The following is a 16,397-nucleotide window of genomic DNA, read 5'->3' as shown; positions in this document are numbered from 1 at the left end:
CTTGGACTTTCTTTGAATGAGTTCTGCCTGTAACTGCACTCGAGCTTGAAACAGCTTCTGGGCCTCCATCTTACGGGAGCAGAGTGTGGTCGCTGTGCAGCGGTTAGCGAGTCGGTGACGAGCTCGGGGGTGAGACACGTCGCTTTCAAACTATGAAATTTCACCAAGGGCCAGAGAATAGAAACGCTGAATGGAATAGTCCCTGTGAGCGATGGGTTGAAGTGGACGGCGCACCGAGCACAGCTGGAGAACGCGCAGTGCAGCCAAAGTGTTCGCAACATTAAATGTCAGAGTTATTAATCCTGCAATAATTAGACATATAATTAACAACAGCATTTAGACAAATTCTTGCGAATTTTAACCGGAGAACTCAAATACTTTATAGTTCCGATCTCGATATACAAGTTAATCAAACCTATATCGGATTCTAAAGTATCTGTTCCAAACGTCACTTTTACATCCTTTCCTCGCCTCTTCTACGTGGCCCCTCAAAATATTACAGCTGTTCAAATGGATGCATCACCTCACCTAATACAAATTCTCGAACTGATATATTATCTCAAATTAATACACCTCAAAAAAATATAGCACCTCAAACTAATACAGCACCTCAAACCAATTCAGCTCCTCAAACTAATGCAGCACCTCAAACTAATCGAGCACCTCAAACAAATACAGGTCAAACTAATATGGCACATCAAATTATTACACCACCTCAAACTAGCACACCTCAAAATAATACACTACCTCCAACTAATACAAATTCTCAAACTAATACACTATGTCATAATAATACAACACCTCAAGCTAATACACTGTGTCAAAATAATACAACACCTCAAAATAATACAGCCCCTCAAAATAATATCGCGGCTCAAACTAATGCAACAGCTCAAAATCATACACCTCAAAATAGTACACTACATCAAACGAATACAAAACCTCAGATGAATACAGCAACTCAAACTAATACAGCCCCTCAAACTAATAAAGCACCTCAAACTAATGCAGCACCTCAAAATAGTACACTACATCAAACGAATACAAAACCTCAAACTAATACAGCACCTCAAACTAATACAGCGCCTCAAACTAATAGAGCATCTCAAACTAATAGAGCACCTCAAACTAATACAGCACCTCAATCAAATACAGCACCTCAAACTAATACAGCGCCTCAAATTAATACAGCACCTCAAACTAATACAACACCTCAAACTAATACAACACCTCAAACTAATACAGTGCTTCAAATTAATACAGCACCTCAAACTAATACAACACCTCAAACTAATACAGCGGCTCAAACTAATACAGCCCCTGAAACTAACACAGCCCCTTAAACTAATACAGTGCATCAAACTAATGTAGCACCTCAAGTCATAGAAAGATAGAGGATAGGAGCAGGAGTAGGCCATTCGGCCCCTCGATCCTGTTCCTTCATTCAATGAGATCATGGCTGATCATCCAAATTGAGTACCCTGTTCCTGCCTGCTCCCCATATCCCTTGATCCCTTTAGCCTTAAGAAATATATCTAACTCCTTCTTGAATATATTTAATAAATTTGCCTCAACTGCCTTCTCTGGTAGAGAATTCCACAGGTTCACCACTCTCTGGGTGAAGAAATTCCTCCTCATCTCAGTCCTAAATGGCTTACCCCTTATCCTTAGACTGTGACCCCTGGTTCTGGAGTCTCCCACCATCGGGAACATCCTTACTGCATCTAGTCTGTCTATTCATGTTAGAATTTTTTAAGTTTCAATGAAATCCCCTCTCATTCTTCTAAACTCCAGCGAGTATAAGCCGAATCGACCCAAACTCTCCTCATACGTCATTCCTGCCATCCCAGGTAAATCAATAGAGCATGTAAAACTAATAAAGCACCTCAAACTAATACGGCACCCCGAACTAATACAGCCCCTCAAACTAATACAGCACCTCAAACTAATACAGTGCCTCAAACTAATGCAGCGCCTCAAACTAATATGGCACCTCAAACTAATAGAGCCCCTCAAACTAATACAGCGCCTCAAAGTAGTACAGCAATGCAAACTAATACAGACCCTCAAACTAATACAGCACCTCAAACTAAAAGATCACCTCAATCTAATACAGCACCTCAAAATAATGCAGCACCACAAACTAATACAGCCGCTCCAACTAATACGGCACCTCAAACTAACACAGCACCTCAAACTAAAAGAGCACCTCAAACTAATACAGCACTGCAAACTAATAAAGCACCTCAAACGAATACAGCACCTCAAAACAATACAGCGCCTCAAACTTATACAGCACCTCAAAGTAATAGCGCACCTCAAACTAATACAGCACCTCAATCTAATACAGCATCTCAAACTAATACAGCACCTCAAAGTAATACAGCACCTCAAACCAATACAGCGGGTCAAACTAATAAAGCAACTCAAATTAATGCAGCATCTCAAACTAATACAGCACCTCAGACTAATACAGCGCCTCAAACTAATACAGCACCTTAAACTAATACAGCACCTTAAACTAATACAGCACTTCAAACTAATACGGCACCTCAAACTAATACATCACCTCAAACTAATACAGCAACTCAAAATAATAAAACACATCAAACTAATACAGGATGTCAAAATAATACAGCGCCTCAAACTAATACAGCACCTCAATCTAATACAGAGCCTCAAACTAATACAGCACATCAAATGAATACGGCGCCTCAAACTAATACAGCACCTCAAACTAATACAGCACCTCAAACTAATACAGCACCTCAAACTAATACAGAGCCTCAAACTAATACAGTGCCTCAAACTAATACAGCACCTCAATCTAATACAGCACATCAAATGAATACGGCGCCTCAAACTAATACAACACCTCATACTAATGCAGCATCTCAAACTAATACAGCCTCTCAATCTAATGCAGCACCTCAAACTAATACAACACCTTAAATTAATACAGCACCTCAAACTAATACAGTGCCTCAAACTATCACAGCGCCTCAAACTAACACAGCCCCTTAAACTAATAGAGGGCATCAAACTAATGTAGCACCTCAAGTCATTGAATGATAGAGGATAGGAGCAGGAGTCGGCCATTCGGCCCCTCCATCCTGTTCCTTCATTCAATGCGATCATGGCTGTTCATCCAAATTGAGTACCATGTCCCTGCCTTCTCCCCATATCCCTTGATCCCTTTAGTATTAAGAAATATATGTAACTCCTTCTTGAATATATTTAATTAATTGGCCTCAACTGCCTTCTGTGGTAGAGAATTCCACAGGTTCACCACTCTCTGGGTGAAGAAATTCCTCCTCATCTCAGTCCTAAATGGCTTACCCCTTATTCTTAGACTGTGACCCCTGCTTCTGGAGTCTCCCACCATCGGGAACATCCTTACTGCATCTAGTCTGTCTATTCATGTTAGAATTTTTTAAGTTTCAATGAAATCCCCTCTCATGCTTCTAAACTCCAGCAAGTATAAGCCCAATCGACCCAATCTCTCCTCATACGTCATTCCTGCCATCCCAGGTAAATCAATAGAGCATGTAAAACTAATAAAGCACCTCAAACTAATATGGCACCTCAAACTAATACAGCACTGCAAACTAATACGGCACCTCAAACTAAAACAGCACCTCAAACTAATACAGCACCTCAAACTAATACAGCGCCTCAAACTAATACAGCGCCTCAAACTAATATGGCACCTCAAACTAATACAGCACCTCAAACTAATACAGCACTTCAAACTAATACAGCACCTCAAACTAATACAGACCCTCAAACTAATACAGCGCCTCAAACTAGTACAGCAATGCAAACTAATACAGACCCTCAAACTAATACAGCACCTCAAACTAAAAGATCACCTCAATCTAATACAGCACCTCAAAATAATACAGCACCTCAAACTAATACAGCCCCTCCAACTAATACGGCACCTCAAACTAATACAGCACCTCAAACTAAAAGAGCACCTCAAAGTAATGCAGCACTGCAAACTAATACAGCACCTCAAACTAATACAGCACCTCAAACCAATACAGCGCCTCAAACTAATACAGCACCTCAAATAATACCGCACCTCAAACTAATACAGCACCTCAATCTAATACAGCATCTCAAACTAATACAGCACCTCAGAGTAATACAGCACCTCAAACCAATACAGCGGGTCAAACTACTAAAGCACCTCAAATTAATACAGAATCTCAAACTAATACAGCACCTCAGACTAATACAGCGCCTCAAACTAATACAGCACCTTAAACTAATACAGCCCCTCAAACTAATACAGCACTTCAAACTAATACGGTACCTCAAACTAATACAGCACTTCAAACTAATACAGCACCTCAAACTAATACATCACCTCAAACTAATACAGCACCTCAAACTAATACAGCACCTCAAACTAATACAGCACCTCAAACTAATACAGCACCTCAAACTAATACAGAACGTCAAACTAATACAGCACCTCAAACTAATACAGCACCTCAAACCTAATCAAAAATAAAGAATGTCAGAAGTGGGATCTGAACCCACACCTCCAGGGGAGACCGCTCGACCATCCTGACTTCTAAACGTTATGTCGGGGCACCTGCAAGTTGATTCTGAACGAATATCTGTGATCATGCCTTGTCCGCTTATTTACCAGATGCCATCAGGCTCTTCTCTCCCTGACTCTGGGGAAACAGTGAGACAGAATTTCGAGCAAGCGTCTGGTTATTGTGAAGCAGCAAAGAAAATATTAAATCCGGATTGATCCAAAAAAGTTGTGTCCCGACCTGATTTGAACACACAGCTAACGTTGCGCCATTAGGTCGACAAAAACAAGCGGGGATGTTTATATATATAAACGATCCTCAATAAAAGGGCTTTAAAATCCCACTCCCACTCGGTGTCAGACAGCTGCAGAAGCAGCGCTTACCTGTCACTCACCGGACGTCTTTTGTTGAACTGTGGTCTTTTTTTCACGGGATAGCATCATTAATTAACCGATAATTATCTTTTGCACAACTAAAGGAATGCTAACGGAGCGAGAATCGATTCTTCAATCATTTGTTCTGTGCTTTGCATGTTAACTGTTACCCATATCTCATTTTACACACTGTGCTTTAGGAACCTGGTTTAAAATGTTCATTGCTGATGACACCAGGAATCTGGGCCAACTTTTGTCAACTTGAACAGGACCGGTTATTTCTACTGTGCACAGAAAATAGAATCAGCAATGAATATCAACTCCAATGGTGCTGACTTTCAGATTTAATGCAGTCAGATTTGCAATCAAGTGAAATAATTTCACAGTGAAAATATTGTAAGTGTTACTCGCATTTGTGCCTTCAATTCAAGTTTGTGGCGTCTGACTCCCGTTCATGTCTCTTCTTCCTCCGTTGAATAAAACAGGAGGGGCTGGACGTTGACCAGACTGCACTGCCCCTGATATCTGTGAGCTCATCCTTTATATTGAGTGAATTTCTCGCCCTTTGATCGGCTGCAGTGTGGCGGTTACCGTGTTCGCCTCACACGCGATGGATCCTCGGTGAATCAGTTTACTCTCACTCAAAGTTATCTATTTAGTGAAGTGAAATAAGAGCAATTAAAGAATAAGTGAGCAGTCGCTGCAGCCCTTTTGGTTAGAGAATGAACTCGGAAGCAAGCTTAAACATAATGCTCTCGCTTGGGATTGAACCGGGAACCTAACGCGTGTAAATCGAACGTGATAACCACTACACTAAGGCAACCGCTGACTAAGGACTTTTAACAGAGGGGAACTGACCAGTGAAGCAACTCTCTGCTGATTGGTTCACCTTAAACAGCATCACTCATGTAAAGGATGAGCTCACTAATATCAGGCGCAGTGCAGTCTGGTTAACGTCAAAACCCTCCTTTCTTATTAAACAGAGGAAGAAGAGACATGAACCGGAGTCAGACGGCACAAAATTTAATTAAAGGCACAAATGCGATTAACACTTACTTACAATCGTTTCACTGATAAAATCTTTCACTTGACGTAAACGCTGACTACGTTGAATCTGAAAATGAGCACCGTGGGATATTTTGTTCACTACTGATTCTATTCTCTGTGATCAGCTGTGCAGCAGTGTCCGTAGTGTATCGGTTATCATGCTCCCCTCACACGCGGAAAGTCCCCGGTTCGAGCGCAAGTAAACACAGTACATTCGCAAAAATTTTATTCTGTTCAGTGAATAGTCCTGTTAATTTTAGCAAAAGTTGCCCCAGATTTCTGCTTTCATAAGCAATTAATATTTTAAACGAGATTCCTAAAATGCAATGTGTAAAATGAGAGATGGTTAACAGTTGATTAATTACAAATGGCAAAATGCGTTATTGAAGTGAGTATCGCCTTTCTTTCATTCTGTAAATTATGGTAATCGGATATTTAATAGTGATTGCAAAAGATTCAACTGCAGGTTGAATAGTGGCCGGCGACACGAGCGCTCGTTTGGGATTTGGGGCTTCACTGAAATTTATTCAAACAACCGAAGCGAAAAATCGATCCCCGAGAACGCCGGTTCAAACCTAGCCAGGTGAGGAGCTAACCATTGCAAAGCCATTTTGTGTGTGTGGCTATTCTTGATGACCAGAGCACTGGAGACCGAGACAGTGATTTTGCCTTTTCGACCTGTCTTCTGAAGCGCCGCCCGGTCCCACTGCTACAGTTAATGAGCTGTTAGGATGTTAATGTATCCAGGCTGCAGGAGGGCGCTCCAGGCGCAGCAGAGGAGTCTCTGCATTAGTTCTCCGTGGGAACGGTAATTTCCCCTTCGCTCTTCCTCCTCTCTATATCCCTGTGCTTTTATGTCTCTATTTCTCCCCCGGCTCAGTTTCCGGAATCATAACACGGTGTGGGGCATTTTTGGAGACGCGTTTTCTTTGTTTCTTATTGAATGGACACTCAGACAGACCGATTGAAACTACACTTTGAATCCCGTCGCTGACCCTGTGTTTTCCTATTAATCTGTGTTGTTTTGCTTCCACATTCTCAATGAGAAAGTCCCCAGCCTCAATTATTAAATAAAATAAGGCCCACCTCGTCAAATTACGACACGCGCGGCGGAGATTCCCTAAATCAGCGCCAACTTTCCCCAAATCCTCCTTAGAGTACCGCAACCCAAACTGTGTCCTATATGGGAAATACCATTGAGAATTGCTTCACTCACTGTAACGCTGCCATTTGAATGGCATAATTCGCCTGTCAATGCGTGTTTTATTTATACTGAACCAATCATGCAAACTATTTCAATTTTCATATTTACTATACTTGAATGGAGAAAATACTTTAAATTGCCTCTGCCCACTTTCGAACCATTGAGTCTTCGGAAAGCGATCACCATTACTCACCGGAAACCCTCCAACACTCGAGTACATTGCATTGTAGCGACTCAATAGGAACAGGAGGAGGCCATTCAGCCCCTCGATCCTGTTGCGCCATTCAATTAGATCAGGGTTGATCTGTATCTTCATTTCGTCTGCACGCTTTGTTTCCTTAACCCGTAATAACCTTACCCAACAAAAAGTTATCGCCAGTAGCGGCAATCTTGAGCCTGAATCCAGCTGCACTCCCGGATCCGGGCAGAAAAGGCTTCTCACTGACGGCCACCCTGCAGATCAATTAATTACATTTCTGAACTTCAGGGATTCGGAGATTCCAGGGTTTAAAAGGGAACAAACGATGAAATGGGCCTCACTGTGGATCAGTTTTCTCTCACTCAGAGGTATCTGACTAGTGAAGTTAAATAAAGAACAAGGGAGGAGCCGCTGTAGCCCTATTGACAGGAGAATAAACTAGCCATACATCTCTCACGTTTCCCAATTCTAACAGAAGTGTAATCGACTTGAAACGTTTACTCTGTTTCTTTATCCACATATACTGCCTGACCTCTTGAGAAGTTCCACCATTTTCCGTTTCTATTTGAGATTTACAGCATTTGCAATAATTTTCTTTTGTCACTTAAAATAAACCCGCTGGTTGTTCATCCACAGCAGCATTAAACATAATGTTCCCGCCCGGGCTTGAACCGGAGACTTTTCGCGTGTAAAGCGAACGTGATAACCACTACACTACGGGAACTGCTGGGTCCGTATCTTCAACAGAGGGGATCTGACCAGTGAAGCCCCTCTCTGCTGATTGGTTCAGCTGAAACAGCATCGGTCAACATAAAGGAGGAGCTCACAAATATCAGGCGCAGTGCAGCCTGGTCAACGTCAGCCCCTCCTTTGTTATTCAACAGAGGAAGAAGAGACATGAGCGGGAGTCAAACGTCACAAACTTTTATTAAAGCTACAAATACGAGTAACACATACTTCCAAATCGTTTCACTGAAAACTTCTTTCATTGATGAAAAAGCTGACTGCGTTGAATCTGAAAATGTGCACTGGGCGATATTTTGTTCACTACTGATTCTATTATCTGTGGGCTATGCCGCAGCGGTTGGCGTAATGTACATGTTATCATGTTCGCCTCGCACGCGAATTGTCCCGGGTTCGAGCCCGGGCGGGAAACATTTACATTCGCCAGGATTTCGTTATGTGCAGTGAACGATCCTGTTCGCTTTCAATAAAGTTGCGCCAAATTTCTGCTTTCATAAGCAATTAGCAATTTAATCGAGATTCCAAAAATACAATGTGTAAAATGAGATATGGTTAACAGTTGATAACTTACAAAGGGGAAAATGCGTCATTGAAGAGCGTTTACGCCTTTTTTGCATTCTGTAAATTATGGTAATCGGTTATTAAAGGGTGATTGCAAAAGATTCAACTGCAAGTTGAATAGTGGCCGGCGACACGAGTGCTCCTTTGGGATTTGAATCGTGGGCTTCACGGAAATTGAAACAAACACCGAAGCGAAAATCGGACTACCGAGAAGGCCGCTTCAAAGCCTAGCCAGGTGAGGAGCTAACCATTGTAAAACCATCGTCTGTGTGTGGCTATTCTTGATGAGCAGAGCACTTTTGACCGAAACAGTGACTTTGCCTTTTCGGCCTGTCTTCTGAAGCGCCGCCCGGTCCCACTCCTACAGTTAATGAGCTGTTAGGATGTTAATGTATCCGGGCTGCAGGAGGCCACCCCAGGCGCAGCAGAGGAGTCCTTGCATTAGTTCTCCTTGGAAACAGTATTTTCCCCTTCGCTCTTTCTCTTCTCTATATCCCTGTGCAGTTTCCTGAATCATAACAGGGTGGGCACATTTTTAGAGACGCGCTTTTTTTTATTACTTATTGAAAGGACAGCCAGACAGACCGATTGAAACTGCAATTTGAATCCTGTCGCCGACCTTGTGTTTTCCTATTAATCTGTGTTGTTCTGCTTTCCACATTCTCAATGAGAAAGTTCCCAGCCTCGATTTTTAAATAAAATAATGCCCAGCTCGTCAAATAGCGACACGCGAGTGGGAGATTCCCTAAATCAGCGCCAACTTTCCCCAAATCCTCCTTACAGTACCGCAACCCAAACTGTGTCCTTTGTGGGAAATATTATTGAGAATTACTTCACTCATTGTAACGCTGCCATTTGAATGGCATAATTCGCCTGTCAATGCGCATTTTATTTATACTGAACCATGCATGCAAATTATTCCAGTTTTCATAATCACTAAACTTGAATGGAGAAAAGGCATTAAATGGCCTCTACCCACTTTCGAACCATTGAGTTTTCGTGCGTTAGCGGAATGCGATAACCACAACACACTGGAAACCCTCCAGCACTCGGGTGCATTGTATTGCACTGACTCCATAGGAAGAGGAGGAGGCCATTCAGCCCCTCGAGCCTGTTGCGCCATTCAATTAAATCAGAGCTGATCTGTATCTTCACTCCATCTACCCGCTTTGGTTACGTAACCCTGAATACACTTACCCAACAAAAATCTATCGACAGTACCGGCAATCTTCAGCCGGAAGCCATCACCTCTCCCGGATCCAGTCAGAAACGGTTTCTTACTGACTACCACCCTGCAGATTCATGGATTACATTTCTGAACTTCAGCGATTCGGAGACTCCAGTGTTTAAAAGTGAACATAAGATGAAATGGGTCTCACTGTGGATCAGTTTTCTCTCACTCGAAGTTATCTATTCAGTGAAGTGAAATAAAGAACAATTAAAGAACAAGGGAGAAGCCGTTGTGGCCCTTTTGACAGGAGGATAAATTCGCCTCTGGTTGCTCGCCAAACCTCCAACGTGACAACCGCTACACTGCGGACACCCCGGCTCTATAGCAGCAGCAGAGGGGACCTGACTCAGTGAACTCCCTCTGTGCTGATCGGCAATGTGTTGCCTCACTTTAAACAACTTCTGTCCCACACTGAAAGCTCTCATTCCTTCTTCTCCGCTGCCCTTTACAAAAAATGTCACTGATTCCCCCCGCACACCCCGAACGTGTTCTCTTCCGCACCCACACAGTGGGGCCGCTCAGCCTCCCTCTGCCTGATCACGATCAGCCATGTCACCCAGTTTGTAATATTAAACCCATAACAAGCGCCCCGCAAAGAGAGTCTGTAACCTAAATCTGTAACAGAAAGTACTGGGTTTATTAACGGTGATGCAAGCAATTATAACTCGTCTCACAGACTAGAATTACTTTTATAAAGTGAACTGTAGCCAAATCTTTTGTCACGCTGAATTCCTTGATTAAGAATCATAACCGGGTGAGTTCCAGTCGACCACCAGGGACCAGCTATGATTCTTGTATCAACCTGAATATGATTGGGAGCTGTCTAGACCTCGTGTCGCAACGGTAGTGCGCCTGATCCCGAGGCTGCGTGTTCAAATGACGTCGGGGTCATGGTTGCTTTGCAGCTCATATGAGTCTGGATAATTAATATATTAATGGTTACATCACAACAATGAGAACTTGAATTAGATGTATTTTATTAGATTGGTTTCTGGGATGTAGGTCTCGCTGGCAAGGCCAGCATTTATTGCCCATCCCTGAGGTGCTGGTCAGCCACTGTAGTCGCCTTTCACCACTTACAGAACTACATCATAGAATCAGAGAATGGATACAGCATAGAAAGAGGCCATTCGGCCCGTCCAGCCTGCGCCGGCTCTCTGCAAGAGCCCTTAATCTAGTCCCACTCCCCCGCCCTTTCCCCATAGGCCTGCACACTTTATTCCTTCAGTTACTTATCCAATATTTACATGTATCGGTATTACTTATTCATTTATTTGGGTGAAGCTGTCGCATTCAAAAATATGTTCTGGCTATTTATTTCTGTCTTACTTTTAAATTACACGCAAATGACTTTATGCAGAACACCGATACACACAAATACATTGATCAATAACACACAGATACATTCACATTTATTCATCACCAGCGCAATGATACACCCAAAATCCATTTAGAAGAATCACAGTTTCAAACACAGATATTTATATATTAATGTCCTGAAGTATGTTATAAAAATAAAGAAAATAAATATACAACTGACTCCAGTATTTTTACATGTATGTGTAACCTTTAGGTCGATGACCTTTCACCATTAATTCGCTATATACATATATAGAACTGGAAGATGCCAGCGCACCATGTGAGATTACATTTGATTTGTGGCTCTTGTACAGCCGGCATGATGGAAATAGAAGAGGTTCGAGCACTTTAATGAGGTTTCCAATGAAGATAGATGCACCCCAATAAATGGAAAAATATTTCAGATATAATGTAAATAGATCTATAAGCTGCAGAGTCATGAAATGCTATACATGTAAACACGCGAAATTCATTTGTATCCAATACAGATTGACTCATTCTAATTACGATTATTGCGTCACTTTACTTCAGTGTTCCCTGGCAGTCTCATGATTAGAATTCGGCACTCTTACTGTCCGGGTTCAATTCCCGGTCAGGGAAGTCATTTTTATAACAGTTTTATCTTAAATTAAACTAATTTTGTTTCAACTCTAACACGCATCTAACCTGGAAAATTGTCTTAATTATTATTAATTAACCGATAATCTTAATTTACAGAATGACAGAAATGCTAAAGATACTTCACTAACATATATTGTGCTTTCTATGTGATGAACTGTTATGCATATTTTATTTTACACCATGGCCCGGATTTTACGGTGCTTTGTTCAGCGAATGCACAGCATAGGCTATTGTACACCTTCAGGACGACTATGCAAGTGCCAGGTATCCGCACGCCCAGAATTTGCGATCTGTCAAGCTTCGCTTTGACAGATTCACCGCATCCGCTACAACATCACTTTTGCTGTCACAGAGTTGGGCTAACTACTGTCCAGCGAATGCCCAGGAAACCCTTACACCTGATAATAGCAGGCATAAGGCCTTCTTTTACCATTGTAAGGGTTAAAATCAATATTAAAATATATTTTAAAAGTGATGTAAACATACACTTACATTTAAAATTCGTTTAGGTAAATTTTGTTAAGATTTAAAATGTTACATTTATATTTCAAAACATTCAATTTGAATTTTAAATCATAGATTCATAGAATCATAGATTGATATGGCACAGAAGGAGGCCATGCAGCCCAGTGAGTCTGCACTGGCACTTTGAAAGAGCTCTTCAAATAGTCCCACTCCCCTGCTTTTCCTCATAGTCCTGCAAATTTCTCCTTTACAATTATTTATTCAATTCTCTTTGAAAGTTATTGTTGCGTCTGCTCCACCGCCCTTTCAAGCAGTGCATTCCTGATCAAAAGAACTGGCTGCGGTAAAAAAAAAACTCATCTCCCCTCTGGTACCTTTGCCGGTTAGGTTCAATCAGTGTCCTCCAGTTACCGACCCTCCTGCCACTGGAAACAGATTCTCCTTATTTACTCTTATCAAAACATCTTGTAAATTGAAAAACCTCTATTAAATTTCCTCTTAACCTTCTGCAGATAACAATTCCAGCTTCTCAGTCTCTCAAAATAACTGAAGCAGCGATTTACTTGTACTTCTTGCAATTTAATATACTGTATTCACTGCTCACGATACGGTCTCCTCTACATTGGGGAGACCAAATGCAGATGGAGCGACTGCTTTGCAGAACACCTCCGCTCAGTCCGTACGGGTGACCCTGAGCTTCTGGTCGCCTGTCACTTTAATTCACCGCTTCACTCCCACTCTGATCTCTCTGTCCTCGGGCTATTGCATTGTTCCAATGAAGCTCAACGTAAGCTCGAGGAACAGCACCTCATCTTTCGATTGGGCACTTTGCAGCCTGCCGGAATCAACATTGAGTTCAACAATTTCACATAATTATCCCTGCCCCCATTTTTCATGCAATGTGATTTTTGCCATTCCCATTTGCAACATTTTATCTTTCCTGCCTCTTACAAAAGTACAGGATTTTCTTTCTATTTCTTCCTCCCCTCCAAACCCCGCCCCCCTGTCTCTCCACCTGCTTAATATCTGTTACATCTCCAACTTCTTCCAGTTCTGATGAAAGGTTCCAGACCTGAAACGTTAACTCTGTTTCTCTCACCACGGATGCTGCCTGGCTTGCTGAGTATTTCCAGTATTTTCTGTTGTTATTTCAGATTTCCAGCATCCACAGTATTTTGCAATTATATTGAAGTCAACTCATCCCTGGGACCACTCGCTCTTTTTGCGTGTCTCTCTTTCTTAGTCTCTATCTGTCTCTCTCCCTTTGTCTCTGCCTCTCTCTTTGTCCCTGTCTCTCTCTCTGTCTGTCTGTCTCTTCTGTCTCTTTCTCACTCTGTTCACAGGTCCATTCTAGTTCTGAGCAAACACTGCAGCGGTCAGTTCCTCGTTAGTATAGTGGTGAGTATCCTTGCCTGTCACGCGGGAGACCTGGGTTCAATTCCCCGACGGGGAGGGTTTTTTTTTTAACAACCCCAATTTTTTAACTTCTTCCCAGCTCCTTGAAATGCTCCTTGGAAAAGTTGAACTGGAAAAGTTCAAGTGAAATAATTTTAAAACATTTACTGGCATATGAATAACTGTATAAAATCTTCCTGCACCTGTTCCTCGTTGGAATCGTGCTCTCCTTCTATTTCCCTCTCACTGTTGTGTGGGGCAGAGAGGAGTCATAACGGCACAGAATGAGACCATTGAATGCTTAATTAAATTCATTTATTTTGAACATGTGACCAATTATTCTTACTTCCGTGGTGCGAAATGTTATTTATTTGGAGATTTCTATTATGCTTAAGGTATTCCGTACATACAGCATCGTAGGAATCCCCTGTGTGATTGGTTGGCCTGGCCAACGGATGATGCCGAACCGTGAGCGCCAAATGGTATCCGTGGGCCTTTATACAGGCGTACGCCAGCAGGCCCAAGACCGCAAGAGTGCGAAGCTGCGGAGACACCAGTTAATTGGGATTTGTTTCTCAGTTCGGAGGCGTAAGCCGGCGACAAACCTCCGATCGCAATTTCAAGGCCCATCGTATTTTAGGAGGCTGGTTTAAAATGTTCATTACTTACGACATCAGGAATCTGGGACAAATTTTGTTCAATATAACCGGACCGGTTATTGCAGAGAATAAAAATGTTCCACTCGAACATATCCACCCGGGTTCGATTTGGGAACTGTTGTTGCAGGAGGCGAACATGATAGTCGCTGAACTACGGAAACCACGGCAAAGCGAATCAGCAGCGAACATAAAATCTCATGGAGATCATTTTCAGATTCAATGCAGTCAGCCATTAAATAAAGTGAATTAATTTTACAGTGAAAAGATTTGGAAGTGTTACTCGTAGCTGTGCCTTTAATTAAAGTTTGTGGCGTCTGACTCCCATTCATGTCTCTGAATAAGAAAGAGAGGCTTGACGTTGACCAGACTGCACTGTGCCTGATGTTTGTGAACTCATCCTTTATATTGAGCGGTTTCCCATTCTTTGATCGGCGCCAGGTTTAGCTCAGCGGTAACTTCGCAGCCTCAACTTAATTATATGCTCGACCTCCTTCTCACCGCGGGCGTTGCGTGGTGATTTTATTGTCATATTCAATCCCCTTCTTCGACACCGAAACAAATTGTAGCTGTGATTTTAAACCTATGCTGCGTGATTCATAGCGATCACCTTTAAATGATTCAGAAAAACAGTCCTTTTACCTCCGCCACACTGTTTCGAATACTGGTCAGGAAAGTGACTTTTATAACAGATTTTAAATCACAACCTGATGAAATTGACTACATTCAGCTGATTTGAAAAAATTAGAATTGTATAAATTACCATTACCTACCCCATAACTTTCATTTGCAGAACGAAAGAATTAATAGCTTTACCATTTAAAAATATTCTCCTTGTCTATTCTTCCGACCAAAGTGAATAACCTCACATTTCCTACATTATATTCCATCTGCCACCTTATTGCCCGCCCACTCACTTAATCTGTCTATATCCCATTGTAGGCTCTTTGTGTCCTCCTCACAGCTTCCTTTCCCATCTAGCTTTGGATCATCAGAAAACTTGGATACATTACACCCTGTTCCTTCATCTAAGTCAGTAATATAGACTGTAAATAGCCGAAGCATGCACACTTGATCCTTGCGGCACACCACGAGTTACAGCCTGCCAATCTGAAAATCTCCCGATAATTCCTGCTCTCTATTTTCTGTCCGTTAACCAATCCTCTATTCTTGCTAATACATGACCTCCAGTCCCATGAGCCCTTATCTTATGTAAAAAGCTTTAACGTGTTTCCTTACCGAATGTCTTTTGGAAATCCAAGTATGCTGCCTCCACTGGCTCCCCTTATAGTTCCAATGAATGTCTGAAGCAGAACATCCCGTTGTGCGAATGGAGCCTGTTTGTCGGACAATGCTACATGTAAGGAAGGAGTGTGGTAAGGAGCTAAGGGAAGTGATACTCTGGTAACAAGGTCGGGTAATAAAAATAGAAAGTGCTGGAAACACTCAACAGGTCAGAAAGCAACTGTGGAGAGAGAAGCAGATTTAAAGTTTCCGGTCGAAAACCTTCCATCAGAAGGTGGGCAGTTGTGTTAGGTTACACTATTAAACGTGCAAATTGTCACGTAGTAGAGGTAAGGAAAAGATATCAAATGTTTGGAACAGATACTTTAGAATTCGATAAAGGTTTGATTAACTTGTATATCGAACTCGGAACTATAACATGTTGGAGTTCCTCGGCTAAAATTCGCAAATATTTGTATAAGAGCTGTTGTTAATTACATGTCTAATTATTGTGGGATTAAAATCTGACATTTAATGCTGCGAACACTTTTGCTGCACTGCGCGTTCTCCAGCTGTGCTCGGAGCGCCGTCCCCTTCAATCCATCACTCACAGGGACTGTTCCATTCAGCATTTCTTTTCTCTGGGCCTTGGTGAAATTTCATAGATTGAAAGCGACGCGTCTCAACCCCAAGCTCGTCACCGACATGCTAACCGCTGCACAGCAACCACACTCTGCTCCCGTGAGATGGAAGCCCGGGAGATG

General features: G+C 42.1%; 1 non-coding gene across 1 annotated transcript; it reads right to left on the bottom strand.

Moving 5' to 3' along the window:
* Positions 1–8,028: 8,028 nt before the first annotated feature.
* On the bottom strand, positions 8,029–8,101 carry trnav-uac (transfer RNA valine (anticodon UAC)). Its single transcript has one exon. It is a non-coding gene; the product is annotated as a tRNA-Val (tRNA).
* Positions 8,102–16,397: the final 8,296 nt, after the last annotated feature.

Source organism: Somniosus microcephalus, unplaced genomic scaffold (assembly GCF_052327205.1).
Source record: "Somniosus microcephalus isolate GS21.2 unplaced genomic scaffold, FLI_Smic_1.0 unresolved_chr4, whole genome shotgun sequence".
Classification (NCBI taxonomy): Eukaryota; Metazoa; Chordata; class Chondrichthyes; order Squaliformes; family Somniosidae; genus Somniosus; species Somniosus microcephalus.
Note: the sequence above shows the minus strand (reverse complement) of the source record. Positions and strands in the feature narration are given on the sequence as shown.